The sequence below is a fragment of the Notamacropus eugenii genome, chromosome 2, assembly GCF_028372415.1.
Source record: "Notamacropus eugenii isolate mMacEug1 chromosome 2, mMacEug1.pri_v2, whole genome shotgun sequence".
Lineage (NCBI taxonomy): Eukaryota > Metazoa > Chordata > Mammalia > Diprotodontia > Macropodidae > Notamacropus > Notamacropus eugenii.
The window spans coordinates 537406128-537420630 of NC_092873.1; the positions used below are offsets into that span (position 1 = coordinate 537406128).

At 41.3% G+C, this 14503-nt stretch overlaps 1 protein-coding gene across 4 annotated transcripts in view; it reads left to right on the forward strand.

The window, feature by feature from the left end:
• The window catches only part of ST6GALNAC3 (ST6 N-acetylgalactosaminide alpha-2,6-sialyltransferase 3), a 713190-nt gene that overhangs the window by 203707 nt on the left and 494980 nt on the right, over positions 1–14503 (forward strand). The gene's annotated exons all lie outside the window — the stretch shown is intronic.

The following is a 14503-nucleotide window of genomic DNA, read 5'->3' on the forward strand; positions in this document are numbered from 1 at the left end:
CCATCATCCTCCCCACCCTGCTTATTCCCTTCTTCCTTACTTTCCTGTAGTATAAGATAGGTTTTCATACCAAAATGAATGTGCATGCTATTACTTCCTTGAGCCAAATGTGATGAGAGTAAGCTTCACTTTTCCCCTCTTACCTCCCCTCTTTTCCCCTCCATTGAAAAAGCTTTTCCTTGCCTCTTTTATGAGAGATAATTTGCTCCATTCCATTTCTCCCTTTCTCCTCCCAATATATTCCTCTTTCACACCTTAATTTTATTTTTTTAGCTATGATCCCCTGCTATTCAATTCACCTTGTACTCTCTCTCTCTCTCTCTCTCTGTGTGTGTGTGCATGTGTGTGCGTGTGTGTGTGTAATCCCTCCAACTACCCAAATACTGAGAAAAGTTTCAAGAGTTAAAAATCTTATCTTTTCAAGTAGAAATGTAAACAGTTGAACATTAGTAAGTCCCTTATGATTTCTCTTTCCTGTTTACCTTTTCATGCTTCTCTTGTTTCTTGTGTTTGAAAGTCAAATTTTCTTTTGAGCTTTGGTCTTTTCATCAAGAATGCTTGAAACTCCTCTATTTCATTGAATGACCATTTTCCATCTGAAACATTATGCTCAGTTTTGCTGGGTGGGTGATTTTTGGTTTTAATCCTAGTTACTTTGACTTCTGAAATATCAAATTCCATGCCATTCAATCCCTTAATGTAGAAGATGCTAGATCTTGTGTTATCCTGGTTATATTTCCACAATACTTGAATTGTTTCTTTCTAGCTGCTTGCAATATTTTTTCCTTGACCTGAGAACTTTGGAATTTGGCTACAATATTCCTAGGAGTTTCTCTTTTCAGGTCTCTTTCAGTGGATTCTTTCAATATTTATTTTTCCCTCTGGTTCTAGAATATCAGGGCAGTTTTCCTTGACAATTTCATGAAGAATGATGTCTAGGCTCTTTTTTTGATCATGGCTTTCAGGTAGTCCCACAATTTTTAAATTGTCTCTCCTGGATCTGTCTTCTAGGTCAGTGTTTTTTCTAATGACATATTTAACATTATCTTCTATTTTTTCATTCTATTGGTTTTGTTTTGTAATTTCTTCATTTCTTATAAAGTCATTAGCCTCCATCTGCTCCATTTTAATTTTTAAAGAACTATCTTGTTCAGTGAGCTTTTAAACCTCCTTTTCCATTTGGCTAATTCTGGTTTTTAAAGTATTCTTCTCCTCATTGGCTTTTGGGACCTCTTTTTCCGATTGAGTTAGCCTATTTTTAAAGGTGTTATTTTCTTCAGCATTTTTTTGGGTTTCCTTTGGCAAGCAGTTGACTTGCTTTTCATGATTTTCTTGCATTGCTCTCATTTCTCTTCCCAATTTTTCCTCCACCTCTCTTACTTGATTTTCACAATCCTTTTTGAGCTCTTCCATGGCCTGAGACCATTGCACATTTATTTTGGAGGCCTCTGATGGTAAGCATTGTTCTTCATCATCTGAAAGGATGCAAGGTAATACCTGTTCACCAAGAAAATAACCTTATATACTCTTATTTTTTCCCTTTTTTGGGAATTTTCCCAGGTGCTTATTTGACTTTTGAGTACTTTGTCAAGAGGAGGGTATGCTCTGAGGACCTGTAAGTTCTCAGGTCCTCCAAGGTGGCACAATCAAGGGAGAGGTGCTTACTTCTCTCCTGGCCTGTGCACTGACCTGTGAGCAACCAAAAACTTTTCTGCCCAGAATTTGCAAGTAGAATTTCCTCTCCACAATTGCCTCCAGCTTTACCTTGCCAGTGCTCCTTCTCACTCCCAGGATGATACCCCTAGGCGCTTTAGGCAGAGGGCTCCACAAATGGATGCTGCAGCTGCTGCTGCCTTCTCTGGCTCAGCCTGGGGCTGGGTCTAGGGCAGAACTCTGCTCCCTTCTCCCGCAGTTGAAAAGGTCCTCTCACTGCCCTTTGAAGCTGTCTTTGCTGTTTGTGGATTGAGGAATGTGAGAACCACCACTGCTGCTGGGGATTCTACCCCTGAGGTCTGTTCTGGTCCTGTTCCTTCTGCTGCCTTGTGGCCAAGGCTGTGCTGTGCTCTGCTCCATGCCCTGTGCAATAGACCTTTCCTGTTGGTCTTCCAGGCTACCTTGGGCTGGATATCTCTTTCACTCTGTTGTTCTGTGTCTTCTGCTGCACTAGAATTTGTTGAGAGTCATTTTTTTACAGGTATTTTATGTGCTGTGGGGGAAGAGCTAGAATATGTGTACCTTTCTACTCTGCCTTCTTGACTCTGCCCCATTTCTTTTGTCTCTTTAGTTTGACTTTTAAAATCCTTCTTCAACTTTTCCAAGCATGTTCTTTGGGCTTGAGACAAGTTCATATTCCCTTCTGAGGTTTCAGATGTGGGTATAGCGTTCATACTGTCCTCTTCTGAATTTGTATTTTGTCCTTCCCTGTCCCCATGATAAGAATCTATATTCTCTGCTTTTCTAATTAGCTTCTCAATCTTTCCTGGCTTTTAAAGAGGATCTCTACTTCTAGGGCACAGAGACCTCTGTCCCACATTTCTTATGTTGGGAGCGAGGGTCCTGGTTACTGGTTTTATGCTCTGTGGCCTCTGGTTCTTTCTACTGGAAGTTATATCGTGCTGCAGCTTACCTGGTGCTGAGCTGGCTGTTGTGTGCCAAGATTGGGGCCAGGTCAAGTCTGAGTTTCCCTGGGGTTACACTTAAGCTCCTGGAGTGAGTTGTGATGGAGGGGTGGTCTGGCCTTGGAAGCTCTTCTCCTCCCATAGGGATGCACTAACTCCATCTGTGTTGACGTCTGCCCAATTTCTCTGGCTGTGCTAAGACACACCTGGGGTCCTAGTGTTGGCACTTTCTGGCTCCACCCCTCTGGGGCTCAGGATCTCCAACTGGTCTGCTGAGGTGGGGCTTGCTGGGATGCTTTCAGTTCTGCACTGGTCCCCATCAACCAAAGCAGGAGTGACTCTTCCAGGTGATCTCCCCAGCTTCCCAAGTTAAAAGATTGCTGACTCCACTATTCTAGGACTTTTCCTGGGGAAATATTCTCTGGGTTTTTCAGAGTTAACAAGAGAGGGTGAGAGCACTTAGAATTTACTCCACTGTCCTGGTTCCTAGACGTTCAGATAGGTGACTTTCAAACATTAATCTGTGGGCTGATAGCCCAGGAGTAGCTGCTGCAGCTGCCGTGAGCCCTGAACTTTTCTCTCACCCAGTTCTGTTGGATTCCTCTCTTGTGCTGAGCAGTTTGGGAATCCCAACTGCTGCTGGTCATTCAGGCTGCCTGGGGCCATTTCTTCTCTGCTGTGACCACATCTGCACTGTTGTAGCCCACATGCTCTGAGCTCACCCAGCCAGGTATAATAGATTCTTCCGACTGACCTTTCAGGCTGTCCTGGGCTGGAAATCTGACACACTCTGTCTCCTAGTGGATTCTGCCACTGATTCTTAATAATTTTTAAGAGTGTTAAAAGATCCTAAGATGAATAAAATTTGATCCCTGCTACGTTTTGTCATGATGACTCTCCAACCTTAGTTGTAGGCATCAATAGAACACTGAGACATATTTTGAGGCATTGAGACAGAGAACCCTGGGGTTGGCGTTTGCCTCTGAACTTGCCAACCTTGTAATCCTGGGTGGAGCTCCAGTGTTATGGACAGATCCCTACCCTGATGAAACCTGGGGCCTGGAGGGACACTTAGTGTTCTATAGATCAGGGAATAGGGAGTCTTTCGGAAGGGCAGGACCTCTCTGTCACAGGTGAGGCTGAGAGGTGCTAGTTTCCTGCCTCAGAATTCACACTGGAGAGGGATTTGCCTGAAAGTGGTGAAAGACTTGACCTTTCTTGTCTTTGGGGAAGTACAAGTTGCAATGGAGAAGCAAGAGTTCTTTGTGGCATGCTTGAACTTGGCAAACAGCCCTCCAGGTGTCCCTGCACAGACCCCAGAATCAAAGGAAGGGGGAGACCCTCTTTTACCTTGGTCTCTTTTATCTGAGGATCTCCAGCCTTGCTTGGGAGGCCTGACTGCCTAGTTTGTTTGATCAGTGCAACTCCCCACTGATTTCTTCCTTAATTGTTGTGGGGAAAAGTAGGTTTCCTCTACCTCCTGTTGGACTTGGGCTTTCCTGGCTGCCTTCCAGAAAGGTCAGAATTTTGTGAAACAAATCTCCCCAAGCTTTTCTGGACACTTAGAAAATCTCAAGGTTTCTTTCATCTTGTCCCAAGAATTTGAAGGCCATTCACAACCAGGCTTTGAGCACAGTTGTCCCCCCTATGCCTGGCACACTCTTCCTCTCCCTCTGAGCCTCATAAAAAATCCTAGTTTCTTTCTTCTTTTTAAATTACTTTATGTATTTTTAGTTTCCACAAGATTTTGAGTTCCAAATTTTCTCCCCATCTTTCCCCTCCCTTACTCCAAAACATCATGCATTCTGAGTACCCCTTCCCTCAGTCTGCCGTCCCTTCTATCACACCCCTCCCTTTCCTTACCCCTATCTCCTCTATTTTCTTGTAGGGCAAGATAGATTTGCATACCCCATTATCTATATTTTTTATTTCCCAGTTGCATGTAAAAAAATTTTTTTTAACATTCATTTTTAAAACTTTGAGTTCCAGCTTCTCTCCCTTCCTCCCTCTCCACCCATCCCCACTGAGAAGGCATGTAATTCAATACAGGTTATACATGTGTAGTTATGCAAAAGACTTACATAAAAGTCATGTTGTGAAAGGCTAACTATATTTCCCTCCATCCTATCCTGTCCTCCATTTATTCTATTCTCTCTTTTGACCTTGTCCCTCCCCAAAAGTGTTTACTTCTAATTACTCCCTCCTCCCATTTGCCCTCCCATTTATCATCCTCCTCACCCCCCATTTATCCCCTTCTCCCCTACTTTCCTGTAGTGTAAGATTGATTTGCATACCACATTGAGTGTGCATGTTATTCCCTCCTTAAGCCAAGTGTGATGAGAGTAAGCTTCACTTTTTCCCTTTTACCTCCCCCCTTTTTCCCTCCATTGAAAAAGCTTTTTCTTGCCTCTTTTATGAGAGATAATTTGTCCCATTCTATTTCTCCCATTCTCTTCCAAATATATTCCTCTCTCACTCCTTAATTTTACTTTTTTGGATATCATCCCTTCCTATTCAACTCACCCTGTGCTTTCTGTCTATATGTATATAATTCCCCCAACTACCCAAATACCGAGAAAAGTCTCAAGAGTTACAAATATTATCTTTCCATGTAGGAATGTAAACAGTTCAACTTTGGTAAGTCCCTTATGATTTCTCTTTCCTCTTTACCTTTCTCTTCATTCTTGTGTTTGAAAGTCAAATTTTCTATTCAGCTCTGGTCTTTTCTTCATGAATGCTTGAAAGTCCTCTATTTCATTGAATGGCCATTTTTTTGCCTGAAGTATTATACTCAATTTTTCTGGGTAGGTGATTCTTGGTTCTAAGTCTAGCTCCTTTGACGTCTGAAATATCATATCCCAAGCCCTTTTATCCCTTAATATAGAAGCTGCCAGATCCTGTGTTATCCTGATTGCATTTCCAAAATACTCAAATTGTTTCTTTCTGGTGGCTTGCAATATTTTCTCCTTGACCTGGGAACTCTGGAATTTGGCTACAATACCCCTAGGAGTTTTTCTTTTCAGATCTCTTTCAGGAGGTAATTGGTGGATTCTTTCAATATTTGTTTTGCCCTCTGGTTCTAAAATATCAGGGCAGTTTTCTTTGATAATTTCATGAAAGATGATGTCGAGGCTCTTTTCTTGATCTTGGCTTTCAGGTAGTCCCATAATTTTTAAATTGTCTCTCTTGAATCTATTTTCCAGGTTAGTGGCTTTTCCAATGATATATTTCACATTGTGTTCTACTTTTTCATTCCTTTGGTTTTGTTTTACAATTTCTTGATTTTTTATAAAGTCATTAGCTTCCATCTGCTTCATTCTAATCTTTAAGGAATTATTTTCTTCAGTGAACTTTTGGATCTTCTTTTCTATCTGGCCAGTTCTGCTTTTTATGGCATTCTTCTCCTCATTGGCTTTTTGAATTTCTTTTGCCATTTTTTGCCATCTTTTACCATATCTGTTTTTTTAAATTTTAAAGTTTATTTTCTTTACCATTTTTTGGGTCTCCTTTAGCAAGCAGTTTACTTGGTTTTCGTGATTTTCTTGCATCACTCTCATTTCTCTTCCTAATTTTTGCTCTACTTCTCTTACTTGATTTTCAAAATCCTTTTTGAGCTCTTCCATGGCCTGAGACCAATTTATATTTTTCTTGGAGGCTTTTGATGGAATAGCTTTGACTTTGTTTTCTTATATTTGCATGCTTTGGTCTTCCTTGTCACCAAAATGAAATTCTATATTCTGATTCTTTTTCTATTTTTTTCTCATTTTCCCAGTCATTTACTTGACTTTTGAGCTCTTTGTCAAGGTGATTCTCTGCTTCCAATGGGGTTAAGGGGGCATACTGTCAATCACTTGATCCCCCCTCAATCTGTGGGCCTAGAACTCCAGAAACAGTGCCTGCAGCTGCTCCTGCTGCTGCTGTGGCTGCTGAGGGTTCCTCCACCCCTTCCCCCTCTGTCACCCTGTGGCTGGGGCCAGACCACTCCACTCTCCTACAGTGGTCCCACGAGCTTTTCCCACTGACCTTCCAATTTCTCCTTGGCCTTTTGAGGTCCTGAAGTCTGTAAACTGCCACAGGTGTGAGAGATACAGTCTTCCCAAGACTTGCTCAGGTCCTGTCTGGGCAGGCAGGGTCTATGCTGGACTGTGCTCTGCCCCCACTCTGGCATTATGGACACTTCCTGGTGAGCTTCCAGGATGTCTTGGGCTGGAGATCTGCTTCACTTCATCATTCTGTGAGTTCTGCTGCTCTAGAATTTGTTTAGAGTATTGGTTTTTTTACAGGTATCTGACTGGACTTGGTGGGAGCACTCTAGAAAGTGTGTGCTGTTACTCTGCCATCTTGGCTCCTCCCCTTTAGCATTCCCTAATTTCTTTCAAAGGCATTTCATGATCCCCACAGTTGCTAATGACTCTCCATATTGGTTATGTGTATGCATGCATACATGCATGTATGTATGTATGCATGTGCACATGTTGTCTTCCTTCATAGAAGGTAAGATTCTTGAGGGTAGGCACTGCTTAATTTTTGACTTTGTATCTCCAGCTTCTGATCTAGTGTTTGGCATATGGTTAGTGTTTTATAAATGGTTGTTGATGGATCAGTATAGATAAAAATAGGTAAAGACTAACATTTATATAGTGCCTTAAGGTTTGCAAAGTGCTTTGCAGATGTTATCTCACTGGCAAAAACCTCAGGGGTAGTTGGTATTATTATTTCCCATTTTATAGATGAGAAAACTGAGGCAGACAGAGGTTAAGTGACTTGTCCCAGGTTAGTAAGTATCTGAGGTTGGATTTGAACTCAGTTTGCCCTGACTCCAGGTGCAGAACTCTTCATCGTACTTACTTGTTTCCCAATCTGAATCTCTGACCTAAACTCTCCTGAGATTCTGTGTCCTGGCTCTTCCAGTTCCTGAGAATCTGTGTGCACCTGGTCTGCTTGTAAATGCCTCCACCTCTACACATTCTACACTGAATCTGCCTCTTCATGCAGTATAATGTCTTTATTTTTGTTGCTTGCAGAGCCTCCCTTCCAGTTGGCATGGAGTACTCCAGGCACAAAACCATCAAAACCCCACCTTGCTTCAGACTCATCTCCAAGAAGAATCCTTCCTGACATCCTGAGGTGTCAGTATCTGTTCCCTCTTCCCCCAATCATAATCCAGTGGGTGCAGTGAACTTTTGAGTCCAAATTTTGCCCTTGACCTTGGCTGCCACAAAATGTCTTCTTTGGCTCTGGCCTGTTGTTCCAACCCATTTAGATGTTTCTTCTCATTTTGACTCTCTCCTCGACTGTGTCAACCAATTCTGAGTCATTGGCATGAACATGAGTGTCTTCTCTGCTTCTATGTTTTGTCTCATCCCCCACAACCTCAGGAGAATGTAGCCTCAGGCTGAATTCGCTTCTTTTGATGCCTTGGAACACTTAAGTTTACAGTCTGCCAACCTTCCATAAATTTTTCCTTAAAGTTTTGGTCCTGTTTCCATCATCCTGTACTAGAATGAGAAAAGAACCTGGGTTCAAATCTTGGCTCTTGTACTTCCCTCCTGTGTGACCTTGGACAAATAACTTAACTTCCTCAGGTTTCAGTTTCCTGATCTATAAAATGAAAGGGTTGACTAGATACATTAACTCTGAGAGGCCCCTTTTGGCTCTCCATTATGTGATCTCCACAAAGATAATAAGCTAATTTAGGGGAAGGGGCTACTTGGGTATTTGTGTCTCATCCCTAGGACAGCACCTGTCATATGGTGTACCCTTAGATATGTGCTTGTTGATTGGGTGACTACTCCTCTTTGTACACTCACTCATTTGAACCCAAGTGTAGTACCTTCCACTGATACTGTTGGTGTCTTATTAAAAATGGCTCCATATTCTGACTGAGGGAAAACTGCCTGGATTTTAACTTTCTAATACAATAGGGCAAGTAGGTGCTGGTTAACCACATGCTCTTTCATGGAGGAGAGAAAGCAAAGAGGGCATATTATATCTCATCCAGAAGCTCCTTCAGTGGGGGGAATTCTTGCAATGGGTGCCCAGGGCATTAGCTCTTTTTATCCTTCAAGGGTACCTCTGACCCAGCCTCTGGGATACAACTGAGGGATGGCAGAAATTTGAATGAATTCAATATAACTTACTTCCTTTTGGCTTTGTCTTTTATTGATGGCACTGTTTGGTGTATTTTGGGGGGAGGAGGGAAGCAATTTTGCACAATTAGGAAAGCTGGGAATAGGACTCTCAGGGCACACCTCTGTAGAGTTCATTTCCATGTGTACAGCTAAGCAGACAGTTAAGAACATCAAGACAACCAGCGTGGGCAAATAGCTTATTTTAATATTTTCTTAAACAGTCAGTGATGGAAAACTCAGCTAATGGCTGCAGTCAAATTCCTTTGCTGAGCCGTCTCCCCGGGGTCATCAGATTGGGGATGATTCCCTGCTAAATGTGGCCTGGCTGCCTGAGAGCAGCCTTCTCGTGTGAGTAATGACAGCGAGTCATCTCACCATCTGTGGTCGTTGTGGGTGGAATCTCCCATTTGGGGGAGCATCAATCAACATGCATTGTCAAATGAGCCCTCAGAGTTTAGAAAAATATTCCTGCAGAAGAAACAGCAAAGAAGAACATTTTTCCTTCTTATTTTTTTCTTTCTATCTTCTTTTTTTGTGTGCAGAGGAAAAAGCAACTAGTCTTAATGTGCCATCTGAGGTATGCAGAGCTGACCTGACCATGCATGTTCAGCAGTCAAGATTCCCGCATTGGGAACCTCTGCTACAATTTTAAAAATATCTCTTTTGGGGGGCTCATCTGTGCTCTCCAGTAGCTGCACAAATGAGAAATGAGAGTCCGTAGATTGTAAGTAATCTTCTTACAGGCAACTTCCTTGACCCTCAGGTCCCAGGTACAGTTGGGGAATGTGGCTCCCTATTCTAGACCTAAAGGACCTCTTGTCACTCTTTGACAGTCAGGGAACCAAGAATTCTTTGAAAGCTGTTCTTGATAAATGGCTTGGAAATTTCTTCATTGCATGATCTAAGTGAGAAAAAATGGAACAATGATATGTCATTCACCTGGGAAAGAATTTTTCTAAAGCTCTTTTACACATGACCCCAAAGGAACGTCTCCAAATTCTCATAGCCCTTTCTTGTCACTCCTGCCATGACCTCCACCGAATCTTTCTGGGTTTTCCAGAGCATCCAGCAATGTAGTTTGGCTGTAATTTAATGTCTGTGGGTGAGATGGGGGTCCCACTTTCCAACTTCTACCAGGCACTGAATCTGATGTGTTGGGGGAGATGGGACCAGGAGTCTCCCAAGCTTTTGGCATTGGTCTTTATGCATCGTCTCAATTGCATTCACAAAATGCCAGATATTTTGCACTTGGGAAAGGTATTTAGTAGGGTATAAAAATGCAGGGGGCTTCTCAATTCATTAAAAAACATACCAATCTAGGATGTCAGACTAAGGAGTTCCTGCACCCTTTGTGGAATTATTAGCTCAGAGACATCCTGATTTATTAATAATGCTTTCTATATAATAAAAACAGAATCTTTATCAATAGTCCTTGAACCATAAAGCACACAGTTATTTCTACAAAGAAGATGACAGTGAATTATAACATACTTGTGTGTTAGTCAATTGCTATCCTAAGCCCACTTATGACCTATGCCTTTATTACACAGATACCCATACAGAGGACTCATGGAACATGACTCATTGGAGTCATGAAACCCTGAGTCCAAGTCATACCTCTGACACTACCAGGTGAGCACATTACTTACCCTCTCAGCTTTTCTGGACACATCTTAAGGATGATGTTGTGGATGAATCATGGATCTCCATGGATAAGGGAATTCCAACAATGAAACTTCCCCAAACTGATTTATCAAATCCACTCCCTCATCTTCCTTCCCCTCTTGCCTCCCACCATTTACTTATGTATTTACATGCTTAATTCCACAAACATTTATGAAGCTCCCATCATGTGAAAGGACAGAGGATACAGAGACAAAAATGAAACAGTGCCTGCCTTGAAGGTGTTCACTCTAATGAGGGAATGCAACATCTGTATACGTGGTTAACTACAAAATGTAGGCCAATAATTTGATCAAGCAGAATGTGTTGATAACAGATGGGATGAAAATTCTGATAGCTTAGAAGGAAGCCAGGGGTTCTTTGTGTAGGAAGAGCTGCATTCTTCACATTTGGAATCATTTGTGCCAAGGCACCCAGGCAGGAAATGGAATTTTAGGTTTCAGGAATAGCCAGCAGACTCTAACATATGAGTGTTTGAAGGAGAGAAATGGTCAATGAGACTGGGAAGGAGGGTGGTAGAACACCCCAGGGGTAGAGGTCTCAGACTGGAAAATGCTTTACATTCCAGGATAACAATCTGGCTATTTGATTTTATAGGCAATTGGTGGCCAAGATTTTTAGGAGAGAAGAAAGGTGGCATGGTGAGATATATGTTTTAGGAATATCGGTCTGACAGCTGAATGGAGAATAGGTTGGAGAAGGGAAATACTAGGTGCAGAGAGATTTATTAGGAAGCATTGCAATAATTTAGGAAGGAGTCAATGAAGGTCCAAATTGTAGTAGATGCTATGTAAGTGGAGAGTAGGGCAAGGATACAAGAGATGTTGTAATAGAGGAAGTTGAGGAGCATGAGATTTGGCTACCAACTGAAGGTGCGGACTGAGAAGAAAGAGCTTATGATGATTCCAAAATGGCAGACATGGATGCCTGGAAGGGTAGTGGTACCTTCAACAGAAATGGGGATGTGTACAATAGACAGGTTTGAACACAGATGCAGTCTATGCTGTTTGGTGCATTTTTAGTTTGAAATGCCTACGGGACATCCAGGTAGTAAATGCTACGTCATAGGTCACTAGGCCTTGGATGGGATCTCTATCAAGCAGTTATATCCACAAGCATATATTAGGCACTTATGGTGTTCTGGCCACTCTGCTAAAAGCTAGGGAAATAAACAGAAGGAAATATCAAGTCTGTCCCTGTCCTCATGGAACTTGCATTATAGTGGGGGCACATAACACGAAAAGAGGAGGGGAGGTATCTGCCCCAAGGCATGCTAGAGCAGTTCAGAGAGTCAGGAGTAGAGCCAGGAGAAAGGATGAACATGGTTGGCTTGGACATTTCCTCAAAATGCTTCTAAGAACAACTCACCAACTGGAGGAAGGGGCTACAGAGACAGAAGGTTCTTCCCGGGTGGAAAACAAAAGTCAATCAATCAAACAAACAAACAATCAACATTAATTAAGTGACTACTATGTGCCAGGCATTGTGCTAAGGGCTGGGAGGAGGCAGGTCTCCAAACTTGAGGCTGCTAGTGATGGAATTTTAAGAGCTACTCATAAGAGGAGTTGCTAACATGTCTAACAGCAGATCTTGGTGGAGTGGATAGAGAAACAGAAAATCCAAGATTCTAGTTCTATCTCTGACTGGGTAACCTTGGGCAAGTCCTCTCATGTCCCAGCACTCTAGACAGCTCTCTGAGACCATAAGTTTATTTTTAATATTTATTTTTTTCATTACACATAAAATCTTTTTAACACGTATTTTTTTTGAATTTTGAATTCCAAATTCCCACTTTCCCTCTTCATTGAAAAGGCAAGTAATTTTTACAGATTATACATGAGCATCAGGTGAAACATATTTCCATTTTAGTCACGGTGAGAAAGAAAACAGAGAAAGAAAACCTCAAGAAAAATGAAGAAAATAAGAAAAAGTGTGCTTTGATCTATATCCACACTCCTTCAATTCTTCTCTCTGGAAGGGGATAGCATTGTTCATAGTAAGTCCTTCAGAATTATCTTGGACCACTGTATTGCTAAGAATAGCTTAATCATTCACAGTTGATCATCATACAATATTCCTGGTACAGTGTACAACATTCTCCTGGTTCTCCTCACTTCACTGTACATCAGTTCATGTAAATCTTTCTAGGTTTTCCTGAAAGCATCCTACTCATCATTTCTGATAGCATAATAGTATTCCTCACAATCAAATACCACAGTTTGTTCAGTCATTTTCTAGTTGATGAACATACCTCAATTTCCAATTCTCTGCCACCACAAAAAAACTGTATAAATATTTTTGTACACATAGGTCTTTCCCCTCTTTCCTTTTAAAATCTCTTCTGGATATAGACCTGTTAGTGGTATTATTGGGTCAAAGAGGATGCACATTATTATAGCCCTTTGGGCATATTTCCAAATCGCATCTGGGCTGGATCAGTACACAACTCCAACAACGATGGTTTAGTGTCTTAATTTTCCCACATCCCTTCCAATATTTGTCATTTTCCTTTCTGTCATATTAGCAAATCTGATGGGTTTCAGAATTGTTTTAATTTACATTTCTCTAGTTATTAGTAATCTAGAATATTGTTTTCATATGACTATAGACAGCTTTGATTTCTTTACCTGAAAATTTCCCCTTCATATTCTTTGATCATTTATCAATTGGGGAATGATTTATGTTCTTATATATTTAATTGATTTCTTTACATATTTGAGAAATGAGGTCTTTATCAGAAACACTGACTGTAAAATGTTTTTCCCCTCACAATTATGATTACTGTGTATATCTCTCCATCTGATTTCCCTCCCTGTTTATCTTTCTCTCTCCTTTCACCATGTCCCTCCTCAAAATGTTTTTTTCTGAACAATGCCTCCCTCAATCCACCCACCTTTAATCAACCTCACTTCTCATATCTCCTTCCCCTTTTACTTCCATCTAGGCATGTCATGTTGGTAGCTAGGTGGTGCAGTGGATAGACCACCAGTGCAGGTTTCAGGAGGACCTGAGTTCAAATCTCACCTCAGACACTTGACACTCGCTGGCTGTGTGACCTTGGGCAAGTCACTTAACCCCAATTGCCTCATCCTGGGTCATCTCCAGTTATCCTGATGAATATCTGGTCAATGGATTCAGATGGCTCTGGAGGAGAAGTGAGGCTGGTAACTTGCACAGCCTACCCTCATTCAGAACAAAGTCAAGTGCAAATCATGTTGTTATTTCTCTGATGGCATGGACTTCTTTGGCAACAAAGGGGAAAAACACACACTTCCATGTAGGGTAAAGTATATTTCTGTACCCAATTGAATGTGCACGTTATTACCTCTTTAAGCCAATTTCAGGTAATATTCAAGTGTTTTCCTCCTCATCCCCATCTTCCCCTTTACTGTAAAAGCTTTCTAACCTCTATATGTGAGATAATTTACCCCATTCTATCTTTTCCTTTGTCCTTCTCCCAGGTCATCCATCTTTCTTACCCCTTAATTTTATTTTTTTGAGATAACATCCCATCACAGTCAACTCACACCTGTGTCCTCTGTCTATGTCTAGTCCTTTTAATTGTACTAATAATGATAAAGTTCTTAGGAGTTACAAATATCCTCTTCCCATGCAGGAATGTTAAACAGTTTAACCTTAGTGAATCCCTTGTAACTTCTCATTCTGATTTATCTTTTTATGTTTTTCTTGATTCTTCTATTTGAAAATCAAATTTTGTATTTTGCTCTGGTCTTTTCATCAGGAATGCTTGAAAGTCCTGTATTTCATTGTATATCTATTTTTTCTCTGAAGGATTACACTCAGTTTTGCTTAGTAGGTGATTCTTGGTTGTAATCCTAGCTCCTTTGCCCTCCAGAATGTCATATTCCAATTCCTCTGAATCCTTAATGTAGAAGTTGCTAAATCCTGTGCAATACTCGCTCCATGAGATTTGAATTGTTTCTTTTCTGTGCCTTGTAATACTTTTCTTCTTGATCTGGGAATTATGGAATTTGGCTATAATACTCCTTGGAGTTTTCATTTTGGGATTTTTTTCAGGAAGTGATGCTTTCAGTTTCTTTCGTTTTCTAC